This window comes from Colias croceus, chromosome 26 (assembly GCF_905220415.1).
Source record: "Colias croceus chromosome 26, ilColCroc2.1".
Taxonomy (NCBI): domain Eukaryota; kingdom Metazoa; phylum Arthropoda; class Insecta; order Lepidoptera; family Pieridae; genus Colias; species Colias croceus.
Window position 1 is genome coordinate 6,303,727 of NC_059562.1, and position 15,800 is coordinate 6,319,526.

At 31.8% G+C, this 15,800-nt stretch overlaps 1 protein-coding gene across 1 annotated transcript in view; it reads left to right on the forward strand.

Moving 5' to 3' along the window:
* The first annotated feature begins 1,660 nt into the window (after positions 1-1,660).
* Positions 1,661-15,800, forward strand: part of LOC123703407 (muscle calcium channel subunit alpha-1-like) — a 57,951-nt gene continuing 43,811 nt past the window's right edge. Inside the window, exon 1 of the mRNA XM_045651364.1 lies at positions 1,661-2,051. The gene's annotated coding sequence lies outside the window, so the exon portion shown is untranslated. The remainder of the gene's footprint in view (positions 2,052-15,800) is intronic.

Sequence of the window (15,800 nt, forward strand, 5' to 3'; positions counted from 1 at the left end):
TAGACACGAAAAACAAACCTTAAAAATTAAAATCGATGTATTCCAATGTGAAAGAAATACAAATTTAATTCCAAATTAGAGAATGACAAAGCTTCTAAGTAGGTATCGATTATTTTACAATATTTTAAAATTTGGATGTCATTGATAAATATAGATAAAATTTCCAATACGCAAAAATGATTTCAAATTTTCAGATTCTGTCGTAAAATAATGTATCTACAATTATTATTTTTTTAATCGAATACCTACTGATCAAATTATCCGCGGTTGAATGAATTTTTATTTTTTGTCTAAAAGTAAATTTTCAAGCTTTTCTACAATTTCTTCATAAACAATCGTCCTTGTATTATTCATTGCACAATTATATAAATCTTTTCAACGTTTAAAAACAATTTGGTTGCGCTATCAATGGTTCTCGAATCGTAATAAAAGTGAGAAGATCCACACTGCTTAGTAATTCACAATTAACGATTGTGACTCATTATTTTACTATTGGTACTCGTTTTTATTCAATCAAACTTATTTCTATTACTTACCTACTTTATTACTAGGGGTTCTAAATAACTTCGCTTTAACTCATTTGTTTCTTGTTGTCCGCTCACAAAATATTAACAGGTGAGTGTTTTCATTGAATACATCTGAAAAGTACATATATCTGTTATGGTTTTTTAAGTTTTTGCTTTTTAAAGCGAATCTCATAAGCTTTCAAGCGAAGGGGTGTATGACTTACAAATTACGTTTATTTATTATAAATAGTTACTACAATAAACGTAAACGTCGAGATTGAGATAAATAGCCTAAAAAAATAAACTTTTTATTTACTTTTACACTTAATTTACACGACGGCGAATTTATATGAATTAGAACCAAAAAGTTTTACTGCGCTAGAGCTCCTGTGCAGTCAATCAATATAATATCAAGAGTATAGGTACTATGATACTCACAATAGTTTACTTCTCACCTATAACTCGAATCATTCTAGTTCCAATAGTACCCACTAGGTGCGGTGTCGGCGAATCATCTGTGTGTATTTTAGTAATATTGCAAGTTCGGCCGATCTACGTAAACGCCGGGTAGTCTGCCAGAGGAACGCGTGTTTTTGCATGTGTGGACCCATAGATTAGGTATATAATAGATGTGTCTTTTGAGACAAAAAGTTTTTTGAGGTATTAGTTGATATCTTATAGTTTCAAGAAGTTAAAATTGTGCAAAAATACGATTTTTTCTTTAAGTGGTTCGATTACTGAATATTTCGATATCGTTCTTATTGTTGTATGAATTGGCAATTTTTTGAGCTTATAAACATTATTCATCATTACTTTACTATTTTCATGTATGAGAATATATAAGAAAGGAAATACCTACAATTGAATTAAGAGCATTCAAAATAGAAACAAAATCGAATTTTATAATAGCACTTATAAAAATCAAAACAATAAAGCTACTTACCTACAATAATGTTTCCATTAATATTAACATTCATAAACCATTAGTTCTATTCTTATAAGTGTTTGTTTTTGAACGCACCGAGTAAACAAAATTTAGTTCATGAAAATTCCAGGCGGGAAAACTTTTAACCTTTGTACATACATGTAGCTTTGCGCATGTGTGCGTGACGCCATAACCCGCGTTTCTAACCTAAATTCGAATTTCGAGCTTCGCTTACCGCGGACGCGCGCGCCCGCCCAGCGCTTTTTTATTTAAAAATAAAACTCATTTTCGACCAGCATTCCAGTTTATAGTCTTCGTACAGATAACAAATAATTACACACGTATTATGAATTTTGTTTTTAAACTGTGTTAAAATTATTTGTGAAAGGATAATGTTTAAAAATAGTGTTTTACGGAGATCCAGTGCAGACGTAAAGCTCGTTGTATTTCGGTGACATATCGACGACCTCGAACAAGCGCTTTGGCGGTTTTCGCGTTATTTTTTTAAATTCGGCCTGTGTGTACGGACTGTGTTCTTTTTTTAAATGTTAATTGTTTCGTGTGTCAAGCAGTAAAATGTGTTGTTGAAATATTTTCGGATTGTCCTATTATTATAAACGGTAAGTTTTAATACTTTTATTAACTAATAATAATTATATTAATATTACTTGAACATGTAGGTAGTAAATTAACAAAACATAAATAATTATCGATAAAAATATGTTGATGGTTAATATAAAATTGGGAAACAAGTTAGTTGCGTTAAATCCGTACGTTTTGTATTTTTAACTACTGAAGGTGATTATTGTGTACGGAGTTGAAATATTTGTTTTGAAAGCGTTTGTGTTACTATTTCTAACCAGAAACGGAATAATAATTCAGTTTGTGAAAACACGATAAATAGAAGTAGTTTTTTATATAAAAGTTTAAATTATGGTAAAACTTTTCTGGGTTTTTTTTCCTCGATATTCTAGAAAGGCTGAAGTTAACTTCGTGAATTTTATCTTGAAACCAAATTAATTGCATATCTTATAAAATCAATTTCATGTTTAAAATTAAATTTCGATTTAATAGGTAACACATTATATTATTAACATATAAGGAGTTCATGGGTTTTTGCTTGTTAAATAATTTAAAAACGAATGTGGTGTTGTGTAAATCTGTAGCTGTGCATTATATATTTTGAGACTAGCTTTCCGCCTGCGGCTTCGCCCGCGTTTTCAAAGAAAAACCCGCATAGTTCCCGTTCCCGTAGGATTTCCGGGATAAAACCTAGCCTATATTACTCGTGGATAATGTAGCTTTCGAATGGTGAAAGAATTTTTAAAATCGGTCCAGTAGTTTATGAGCCTATTCATTACAATCAAACAAACAAACAAACAAAGTTTTCCTCTTTATAATATTAGTGTAGGTAGGTAGGTATGTCTTTTGTCTATTTTTTTAATATGTTTAACATATTCAGAGATGTTTAAAGCCGATTCGTGTAAAAAAAATGGTTATTGCCTTATTGGTATTTTTTATTAATATTCACTTGCAAACACGTCCTCGAAATATATTGGAAAGCACGTAAATTCACAGAGAATAGCAGGCTTAAACACCTTTTGTTGTATGATTTACTAGGATATTGACATTCAGTAGGAGAATGATTGTGAAATTAAAAATATATTTAAGTTATTACCATAAATAACATACAGTGCCTTTTTAAGTTTAAATTCATTTCTTATGTACCTACATAGTAACTTCTAGGTCTCAATACAATTTTGTATTATTAGGTTTCCATCATTTTTCTCAATGCACAGACAAGTGATATCACACAAACGGACGGAATAACAAAATATTTATATTGAGTTACGTGTCGGCATCTTTTGTGATGTTTGATGAATATTTACAAGATGGAGGGTAACCTCAATTTCCCGGGCATTTATCATATTATGTTTATTGGGTTTTTGATTGTTGATAATTGCACTAGATTTCATTTTAATACAGTATTAGTGAGAAGATGTTTTAAAATTTGAGACTATAAAGAAAACACATCTATATATTAATATTATAAAGCTGAAGAGTTTGTTTGTTTGTTTGAACACATTAATCTCGGAAACTACTGGTCCGATTTGAAAAATTCTTTCGGTGTCAGATAGTTTATTTATCGAGGAAGGCTATAGGCTATATATCATCACGCTGAGACCAACAGGAGCTGAGCCACGCGGGTGAAACCGCGCGGAGCAGCTAGTGTTAGATACAGCTCAAATTAATATCTACGTAGGTAGTTTATTCCTACCTATTTGATTCTTTCATAGTGGACAAAAAATATACACATGTTTTTTTAAACTTATACTAGGTATGTCATGGTTTAGGTAATCAAGAATTAAAAAGTTAAGCCATCGTTAAATTAGATGAAGCAAGTAGGTACAACATCCAGGAAAAAAAATCGATTTTCGTTCTAGCGAATTCTTTTTTAAATGAAGACCCTCCTAAGTCGATTCGATTATCATTGTTTCTTATCACCACGTATGTATATTTTTATCATGTTATCACACGCGGTATTGATCGACTAGCTTTACAAGCTTTTTATATGTATGTACTTGCATTACGTCACTATCTGTGATGTTGATTAAACAATATTTTGTCCTTTTCTAGTTCAAAATCTGACCAAGTACCTAATTGGGTTAGTATTCAGACTTCAGAGTACATAATATATATAATATAATCTATATATATAAAACTCAAAGGTGACTGATATAGTGATCTATCAACGCACAGCCCAAACCACTGGACGTATCAGGCTGAAATTTGGCATGCAGGTAGATGTCATAACGTTAGGCGTCCCCTAAGAAAGGATTTCCCGAAATTCTTGCGGGAACGGGGAAAAACGGGGATGCACGTACAAAGTCGTGGGTGGAAGCTATTAATATATAAAGTTGAAGAGTTTGTTTGTTTGAAGATGCTAATCTCAGGAACTAGGTACTAGTCCGATTTGAAAAATTCTTTTGGTGTTAGATAGTCCATTTATCGAGGAAGGCTATAGGCTATATATCATCACTGTAAGACCAATATGAGCTGTGCACTGTGGGTAAAACCGCGTTGCACAGCTAGTCAGTATGAATTATGACCAATTGCGTACCTATATTGTTCAATTAAATTAAATGGAATAATAATATTACACATGAAAGGATTCGAAATGATTCATAAATTCTGCCATCTGGACCACTTTAGTAATTGACTGTGTACATTTTAGCAACATTGTTATTATAAATCAAAACATCGTGGTATTGTGCCAAGAGAGCTCTATCGATTAAAATTGAAAGTGAGATAAAATTAGATAATAATTAAATGTATGTATTATTTTATTGCTCTTTCGGTATACAAATAATTTAAATTTTATATAGTAGAACCCTGAATTATAAATTCAGACATTTAAAAAATCACTAAAATTTTCATCTTCTAATAGGTTCTTATTTAAAATTGTCATGTCGCGGTGTTTGAAGTTAAAATCTTCCGGAACGACTTGACCGATTTTCATGAAATTTTGTGTGCATATGGTAGGTCTGATAGTTGAGTAAGGCAGAACAACGTTTGCCGAGACAAATAGTAATTTATATATTTATTAAATCTGTCTATTCCAAACGATTTTTTGTAATGAAGAAAAGTAAATAGAGAAAAAAAATGTGTGCGTGTACTAGTGTACCTACACACGTTAGAAGTGAAACTTCTTTATGAACTTATTTTTCGAAAAATAATTTAATTGTAGGTATATGTAAATTTACAGAAATAAGTCGAATCAAGCGTGGTAGGGATAAGAAAAAGATGGCGCGTAACGGAAAAATGTCACGCGTAACGAAAAAATGTTACACTAAATTTTTTTCCAGCCCCGATAAAGAAGTTTCACTTCAATAATATTTAATATTTGTATAGATAGCGATATATACAGACGCAAAGTTCATCATACTTTCCTATTCAATCAATGAAAGGAACCTTGCCAATATAAATGAAGTTTATCCCAACACGTGCCCTGTCTATTGCACTAATGTCACTAATTAAAACTCCATTGTTTAGCTATTTACGCAACATGAAAGCTCTATTGTTTAGCTATTTATGCAAATATGACAAATACAGAAACAAACATACAAATTTTACATAATACCAGCAGCTTGTCGGAAAAACTCCTCCTAGTGCAAAAACGAAATGAAATATGAAAAAATGTATCTTCCTGCTACTGAAAGAATTTTGGAAATCGGTCCTGCAGTTTGTGTGAAAATATTACAAACATAGGTACATACAAACTAACTGTTTCCTCTATATAATATTAGTTTAGATGTATAAAATCTTAAACATCAATTCAGCACTCGTCTCTGTGCATCAAGGGAACGTTGTAACACAGAATACAGATAATCTCTACATAGTTTAAAACAAAGTCGACTTCTCTGTCCCTATATCCCTATGTATGCTTAAATTAAATCTTTTAAACTACGCAACGGATTTTGATGTGGTTTTTAATAGATAGAGTGATACTCGAGGAAGGTTTAAGTATATCATTTATTGGGTTTAGTAAAAGCGAGCGAAGCTGCGGGCGGGTTACTAGTGTATATAGATATACTATAGTAGTGAACTATTGAGATGCACGTGAACCATTCTCCGACATTTTGTCTGCTCTAAAAATAACCGTCTGTCTATTAAAGTTTTATCACATTGTCTAAACATATCTGTATGTCAGGTTGTTTGTTTAGTTTTTCAAGCCATTGGAAATGTTTGGTTGAGGACTGTTCGCTGGTTGATTTATTTGATTTTTATAGGTTTGTTGTCTGGACCAGTCTGGTAGGGCTCTGGGATATTAGTACTCTTCAATAATACTGTTGAATCTTTGTTTGATGCTTCTGGTCTAGATATACATTTTTTATTAGAATCTTTAAAATATGCAAGGGTAAATGTACCTACCATCAAGAAATGTAAGATCTGAAATTGATGATGATGAGCTTTTTGAACCATAAATATAACTTATTAGTTCCTACTAGCTCCGCCTCGGCTTCGCCCGTGGTGCATGTTTACGTTTTCTCTCCATAAGAACCATCCTCGTACTTCAAGGAATATTATTATAATGAACAAAATCGGTTTAGCCGTTCTCTAGTTATGCGCTTACCAACACATTTTGCGATTCATTTTTATATTATTGATTTTTATATTAATTACTTTTACAGAAAAGTTGTTAAATATCTCTCACAAGCTTTACATTGATTTCATGATGATAAATTCTTTACCCACAAATCTATTTCTATTATATACTACAAGTGATAACTGCGTTAAAAACAACCGGCTTCAAACTTGCACTTGCAAAAATGCCCATAAAATAAAACCTAGGTACTGGGCCTATCCGAATAAAATTTTTATGGGACCAATTCGACACCATCCCGCATCGAACAAAAAAAGAATCACGTAAATCGGTTCAGAAACCTCGGAGTAATCGGTGTACATACATAAAAAAAAAATAAAAAAAACATACCGGCCGAATTGATAACCTCCTCCTTTTTTTGAAGTCGGTTAAAAATAGTAGACGTGATAATTCTACTCACGAATACTCATTTCCAACATTTGTATAAACAAATCGATACTTATTCCTTCCTTGTTCCTCTCGTGTACAATAATAAAGATTGTTTTTCAATAATTGGATTAACCAGTTAACATACTCCAGATTATAAATAGTATTGGCATTCTGATGAAAATAGCGAGCTAAGATATCTTTTGAGCACCACTCGTAGTGGAGGTAATCGTTTTATGCACTTTTCATTTTGAATTTTATTTGAACGTAATAAGAGTTCTTGTAAATGCTATTATAATTTATAACTAATGGCTTGGTTATCATAATAGAGTTATTGCTGATAGATGGGTGTGTTCTTGTGATTGACTTTAAGAACTTTATTTAGGGCCGATTTTTCAATCCTCGGTTAAAATTTATCGTCCAATAAAGTATTACACGAACATTTTAAAATGTCACCTGTAAACTGTCATATTATATGGACAATTAGAATACCTACATTTTTGAAATGGTAGTTTAATACGTTATTCGATGAATAAGTTTTAACCATATATATGAATATAAATTGAAAAATCAGCCCTAAATTGGATAAAGTATAACAGATAAAGATCAGCAGATAGTTATCCTGCTCATGGTGTTTGAATAACCAGGCTGAATAATATTAGTATTAAATTTATTATTATAATGAATAAGTCTCTCTTTAAATTGGAAAAACCTCTTAAAAGTTAAGTAGCGCCTCATTTATTTCATTATTTTCAATGGATAGCCAATTTTTAAGGGAGAATGTACCAGAAGATTTTGGTAAACAAGAACTGACAGAAGATAGAATTAGGTACTTAAATAAATATTCAAAATATATTGAAAAAAATGAAGAAAGAAAGAATCTATACTTATAAAAATTATTTGCCTCATGCTTCCTGACTGAAAATTATTTATATTCGCCATAACAGTGTTATATTTTTAAATATAAGCTAATATGATTATCGACATAAAAATCTAACAAACAGTGGATATCGATAAAAGGTTTTATAGGCTTATATTATTATCGATGCGTAATTCTAAAGAAGATCGTAAACAAAGACACACACGCTCTGAAGATTTACAATAGTGAGTACACGTCATTGGCTCATTGGCGAAACTGTGGGCAATGTCTTGCTCAAACTCAAACTCAAAAAAGACAAATTAGTTTTTTTTAATGTAAATTTCTTGAATTGATCTGAATGTAATGAACAAGCATTTAAATTATTTATTTAGTACTGGTTGTATACGTAGTATATTATTATTAGTCTGTGGTACTGGTTTGAAAAAGTGGTAACTAATGTTGAAATTTTGATTTTGGACTAGGTATATTATGTGTGAAATAGCTTGTAGTCCACGATGAAGTAGTTTTATCAATATAGATGATACATACCTATGTACCTAAAATAAATATTCAGGACATTTTTCACACACGCCACGGTCTGATCCCATACTAACTTTCGCTTGTGTTATGGAAACCAGGTGGCTGATGAACACATGTTTTTAATTTTTAAATTAATACTTATATAGATAATTAACACCCAGGCACAAACATCGATGTTTATCACACAAATATTATTTACCTTTTTACTTAATGATCTAAGCCTTTATAATATATTATGGCCATTTGTAGCAGAGTGGGCTTAATTTTCCTCGTAAATAAAGTCGAGGAAAATGTATTGGGAGATATTTCGGTTTGATATCGGTGTTCTGGCAGATTTTACTGTGTTGTGTTTTCCTTTGATTATTACGTATTTCGTTGGTTATATTTTGTATTATTGTTATTTGGTAAGATGATTAGTATGAATGAATGAATAAATAAAAACTTTTACTCTTCAAAAAAGTACACAATACTAAAATAGATATAGATACAAATTGCACGATAGACGACCTTATGGCTATTGAGCCATCTCTTCCAGACAATCTGATGTTTTCGAATAAAATCTATATTTCTATAAAATTACCTATCCTATCCTACTAATCTATACATATAATAAATCTGTAGAAGGGTCAATTCTGTACATTGAAAATATTGAAAAAATAAATAGCAGGGCGTGTTACTGGATCGATACCAAACCCAAATATGTGATTAAAAAAATTTTTGTCTGTCTGTCTGTCTGTCTGTGAAGGCATCACGTGAAAACTAGCGGTTCGATTTCGATGAAACTTGGTATAATTATACCTTATTATCCTGGACGTAAAATAGGATACTTTTTATCCTGGAAAAATACGTAGAAAAAAATTAATCTTAATTTTTTCAGTTTTATCCATAGACGTCCATAGACGTTCTGTAGAACCGCGAACATACGTTGCGTATTATTATAGGCCTAGCCGTATTTGGGAATTGGGTCCAATAGATATTTATAAGATTTTATTGTCAGAGGTACCTACTCAAAATGGAGAAATAAACCATACACGCGAAGACCGACATCCGCGCGGGCGGAAGCTAGTATTATAATATAAATGCGAAAGTTTGTGAGGATGTGTGTGTTTGTTACTTTTTCACGCAAAACTGTCTTTGAAAACGCGGGCGGAAAGCTAGTTCGGTTAAAAGATTAACATGTCTTTTTGTAGCCAATAATATTTTCGTATCAATGCAGTTTATCTGTCTCTCTCTTACACATGTATAATGAGCGGAATGGATAGACTGTATGTTGCAATGACAGTAATTGATTTATTAGGATCGGAAATGAACTAGATTAATAATATGTGTAATGGTTAATTGTGTAACTCTTGATGAATGAATTATCTAATATATAAAAATCAATGCCACTTTTCGTTGTAATTCCATAACTCGAGAACGGCTGAACCGATTTCGATAATTCTTTTTTTATTATATTCCTTGAAGTACGAGGATGGTTCTTATGTAGAGAAAACGTTAATATGTACCACGGGCGAAGCCGGGGCGGACCGCTAGTATTTGTATATAATATCTTTATTGCATCTAATATATAAAAATCAATGCCACTTTTCGTTGTAATTCCATAACTCGAGAACGGCTGAACCGATTTCGATAATTCTTTTTTTATTATATTCCTTGAAGTACGAGGATGGTTCTTATGTAGAGAAAACGTTAATATGTACCACGGGCGAAGCCGGGGCGGACCGCTAGTATTTGTATATAATATCTTTATTGCATCTAATATATAAAAATCAATGCCACTTTTCGTTGTAATTCCATAACTCGAGAACGGCTGAACCGATTTCGATAATTCTTTTTTTATTATATTCCTTGAAGTACGAGGATGGTTCTTATGTAGAGAAAACGTTAATATGTACCACGGGCGAAGCCGGGGCGGACCGCTAGTATTTGTATATAATATCTTTATTGCATTTTTTATTTGTTTTGATCGGAAACTGCGTTATTGTAGATAATTTTCCGTTGAAACTTGGAAAGAAATATCAATTCGTATACATAACTAGCTTCACCAGAAGACGTTTTTCCGCCCTAATACCCTTTTTCCTATTTTTTCAAGCCATAAGAACATTCCGTGCATAGCCGTGAACAACAAGGCGTACGTTGCCTTAACAAATACTTTAAAAAATTTAACCAAATTGGTCGAGCCGTTCTCGAGTTTCAGGCTTAACATTGGATGATTCATATTTATTATGTGGTTTGAATAAATAAAATTAAAATATTAAATGTTTAATAAAATTTAAAATCTTTTCAACACTTCAAATTAATATACTTAAGCTTCTAAAATAAAACTAATACCTAAATAGTAAATACGTATCAAAGACGTTTTCATGAGAATACTCGAGTTATCTTAACGTTTCAAGTGTTGACCTATATATTATGTCAAGGTTCAATTAGTTCAGCCAAAACAGGGGAATTTAATATTTTTATATAGGGTGTGGCGTAATTAATGAGTAATATGCTACTAAGGTAGAGTCCGTTGTGGTGTTTTAGAAATATAAATTTTGTGTTTAGTAAAATCACTCGGTTTTTAGAGATATTCGACATTTTCGAAAATTTAAAAAGAAATACTTACACTCTTTGCTAACCTTCTGGTGGCAAAGGCTTCTTGGTAGTTGGTATGACTCCAAATGATGGATTTTTTTCGAATTTCGACTTAAATGAAAGGTAATGTAGGTATTCAAACACAATTCGTCTTTTACGGAAGACTAGGTAGATTTCAAATTCATAATACAATAAATTATTTTATACGCACTTCTTATTTTCAAAAGAATCGCAACAGTTTGCGAAAGAAGAATGAATTTGAATTATAATATAATACAATTATCAAGATAGTATACAGGGTGTCCCACTGTTGGTATACTAAGCTCAAAGGAGGTTATAGTTTTGCATACGCTGAGTACGTAAAAAATACTTATAAAATTCCAGACGCATTTTTTTCAAAAAGATGAATTCTTAAAACTCTACGTGTACAGTGTACATAACAAGCGACCCGCCCGACTTTACCACCAGCACGTGAGCTATCGTTTAAGATTATGTTTTCATAGACAAAATGCTCATAATATTAGAGAAGCGGTATATGCCGGCTGCGCGAAGCTACAGAAGAAAACATGAATTTTCAGTAAAAATTTAGCAAAAAAATTTTGACGTAATTTTGTTGTTTAAGTATTTTTTACGTGATCAGTGTATGCAAAAGTACAAGTCCCTTCGCGCTTAGTATACCAATAGTGGAACACCCTGTAAAGTATATACAAAACGGAAAAAAAATGTCAAGCTATAACAATGGTCTTCATAAAACGCGTTATAGTTAAAAAAAAAAAATATTTATTAGCAAATTTTACATATTCAGTTCACAATTTTGCTCTGCCTTCTGAACTAGGTTATATATAGTTGCAACATTATTAAAATTTAAACCGATGCCAAAACGCATTTACTGAATGAATATAATTTAAATCAGTCAAATCTAATCTTCTAGGCAAAGATCACAGGTATCAAGCCAAATACCTTAAAAAAAAAACTACTTGTGGCACTCGGGGACTGCCGCGGTAAAGCTATTGCATGCTATGCCTTCAAGCCACACCTTCCCCCGTCGGAGTGGGGAGCGTGAGGTTTTTTCGTTACGGAATTTCTCGATTCAGTCCCCGCGCTCAAGGCTCGCGATAGAAGCTATGCAATAGCTTAAAAACTTACACCACTTTTTCATATCGACTGTTGCTCTATTTCATTAAATGATATCGTTGTAGGCACGATATATAGTAATTGGTATTAATTATATTGTTTGATGGTATCGCGAGTATAAGTGGACTCTTCGTAGTGGGTTCGAACATGAAAAATAATCTTCAGAAATAGGGCAAGCATGTTAAAGCGTCGTAGACCTTGCCTCTCACGAAGGTCTTCTTATTATTGCGTTTGGACAAATGATAATCCATACTAATATTATAAATGCGAAAGTAACTCTGTCTGTCTGTCTGTCTGTTACTCAATCACGCCTAAACTACTGAACCAATTTTCATGAAATTTGGTATGGAGATATTTTGATACCCGAGAAAGGACATAGGCTACTTTTTATCCCGGGAAAATGACGCAATATCGGAAATCCCACGGGAGCGGGAACTATGCGGGTTTTTCTTTGCCTGCGCGGGCGAAGCCGCGGGCGGAAACTAGTTTTACATAAAAAGTATTACATATTCCATTTAGTAGCTTCCGCACCCAGCTTCATCTGCGTATTCAAAGGAAATTCTTATAGTAATAACTAGCGAACCAGGCGAACTCCGTTTCGCCACCTTATGTTTAAATACCAAACGAAATGTTACATAAGGTATGTGCAAAATGATTTTCCCGGTTTTCCCGCTTTTCTTTTGAAATGTTTCCTGAATTTTCTTTGCTACAAACCTCACGGAACTAGAGACCTTTCCAACGAATGCAAATCCGTGGAAATCGGTCGTCAGGAAGGAAAACCTGACTTATTTTTATATAGGTAGTAGAGATATGTTTCCTCGCGATAAAATAGCGACGATTACTTTCTGGCCCCCTACTGTCAGACCTGAAAATTATAATAATACTAGTGGTTCGCCCCGGCTTCGCCCGTGGTACCTACATGTTTAAACTATCCTATCTCTCAAGTTGGATCGAACTGCACATGGTGTGCGAATTTTATTATAATCGGTTAAGTGGTTTAGGAGTCCATTGAGGACAAACATTGTGACACGAAATTTATATATATTAAGATTATGCTGAATGAATTGTAACGACGTACGTAAGATAATGAAACAATTACACACTTTCGAATTTATAATAGAAATACTGGTACGGATCACTCACAGTTTACACATGTAGGTACAGTTAAATACCGAATTATAAAACAAACAATAAACGGCAAATTATAGGTAGGTAATCCTCCACAAACAAGCTGAATTTTAAAATTAATTTAAGTTTATGTGATACTGTTGCGTACAAAATATTATAATGCACAGGAAAATCACTATATACTGCCATTAATAGACACATAACACAAAGTACACTATATGAAGTATACTCGATCATTCGATCTCAAACAGAATTACAATAAGGGCTGATTTTTCAATCCTTGGTTAAAACTTATTCGTCGAATAACGTATTAAACTACCATTTCAAAAATGTATTCTAATTGCCCGTATTTGACAGTTTACAGGTGACATTTTAATATGTTCGTGTAATACTTTATTACATTCTAGAAGGATACATACCAAGGATTGAAAAATCGGCCCTAAATATAATACTTAATACCTACGTAAGTATCTAAAGAGTAAAAAATTCTCGGCTGACATTAAATTTAAATCTCAAAGCTCAAACATTTATTTCCATCTAGACTTCTTTGGAAGTGGTTTTAACTTTTAATCGTAAAAATAAGCAAATAAATTCACCAATGGTTCGAAAATCAGTATTTATACCTAGAGAATATTTGGGAATAAATTACTATGTTACTTAATTGATTTTCTTTCATTTTACACAATGATAAATATTGTACTTATCCTAGGTCATCGACCCTTCATTTTATTGGCAACATAATAATAACAAATACATGAATTGATTTATTCTCAATACTTGAATAAACTTAAGTCAATTTATCTCCAGCTGAGTAGATTTTATCAGCGTGAAGCTTACATATAAAAGCTTTTTACTTAACAAAATTATCGTAAAATACTTGAAACGTCTGATTTTGCTCAAGAGTCATGTTTTGTGTTTTTCTTTTAAAAATGTTGTGAAATCATGTGATATGAAATATTATAAAACTAGCTGTGCCCCGCGGTGTTACCAGCATTGATGTATTATAGCCCATAGCCTTCCTGTAGCCCATTTAGGGCTATCTAACACCGAAAGAATTTTTCAAATCGGACAAGTAGTTCCTTAGATTAGCGCGTTCATACAAACAAACCCTTAAGCTTTATATAGTATAGATAGATAGATATGGTAAGGATATAATGATAACAGGTAATATGTATTTTTTAATATTTGATAAATTTAAATTCACACTTTATAGAGGGAATTTAAAATTATCTTTTTATTCTATGTTAAAGGTTATTTGATACATCACTATATAAGTGTAGTCTTATTTAAAAAAGAAGATAACATCCTCCAAATCATGTATTATTAACTTCCATAACTTTTATTATAAAACTTAATAAAAAGATAAGGAACTAGTGATATGATCGTAATATTACTATAATTTATAAGTCTATATTAACTTCCCCAAAATGTCGAGTCAGCTATTATTTCGAGTCATTTACGCTATATTATTATAATGAAATAGTAAGACTAGACACAATTAATTAACCAAAACATACCGACCTCATTACCCCATGTCACAAAGGTTCAAACACAACCAACTATACGAGTGTATTGATGAAGTCGTAAATAATAATGATGTCCAAACAAGCCGTAAAATGGACATTTATTTAATGGACACTTCATGTGTTTATGGACAATTTATTATGATTGAAATGCTGCTGTTTCGCTGATTGATTCTACAGGAATCTGAATTAAAAATATTGTTGATCCTGTATTGAGATTTCTCGGAAAATTTAGTCTTGTTTCTTGAAACGTATTTATTAGTAAAATTACAAAGAGACTTATGAGAAAAGGGTCTTTATAAATCATCTTCTTGAAATGAATATAAACGGTAATATTATATGTATTTTGTAAGCTTTGTCCTACATTCTATCAAACGTTAAAAAATCTCAAAGACTAATTATTTTACGCGAGTGGTTGATATGTATGTGCAAGATGCGTTTCAATATTTTTTTCAAAGAATTGAATAGTTTTATAGAATAAGAAAGAAATTTTAATTTGAAAGTTTAAAAAACCCTTTGCATAATTTTTGGACTAAAATTATTGCTCTTTTAAATATGTCTTAAAGCTTGGACACGTCTCTGAAAACCTGTAACAGAATCATTGGCAACATTTCCACTTGCATTAACTGAAATATAAATCCTCAGTGTGAATGCATTTATTGTGCATTAGTATAATATCAGTGACTGAAAATTTACTATAAATTTGCCGTAAATTATGATGCAAGGCTTTAAACAAGGCTATGAACTTCTAGTTAACCACTTGCTTTATTATTATGTTTTTTAATTACATTTAAATACATAAAAAATCATTTGAAAACAGAAGTTTAGTTTAGGGAATAACCATATTGCTATTTTAAGATATTGTAGCGTTTAATGTGTGTTCTTTCCTATAAAAATCTATCCACAAAACACAATTTTATAATAAAAAAAATAATTTTTGTATCTAGAAACTAAACGAATTGCAATTCGAACAACCTAGATTCATTCAAATTGAATTGAGGGATTCAATCTAAAAAGTACTTCAATGTTCCAAATCAGCAAGCGAGTTAAAAAAATGGAAATAAAACTTGTTTGTTCG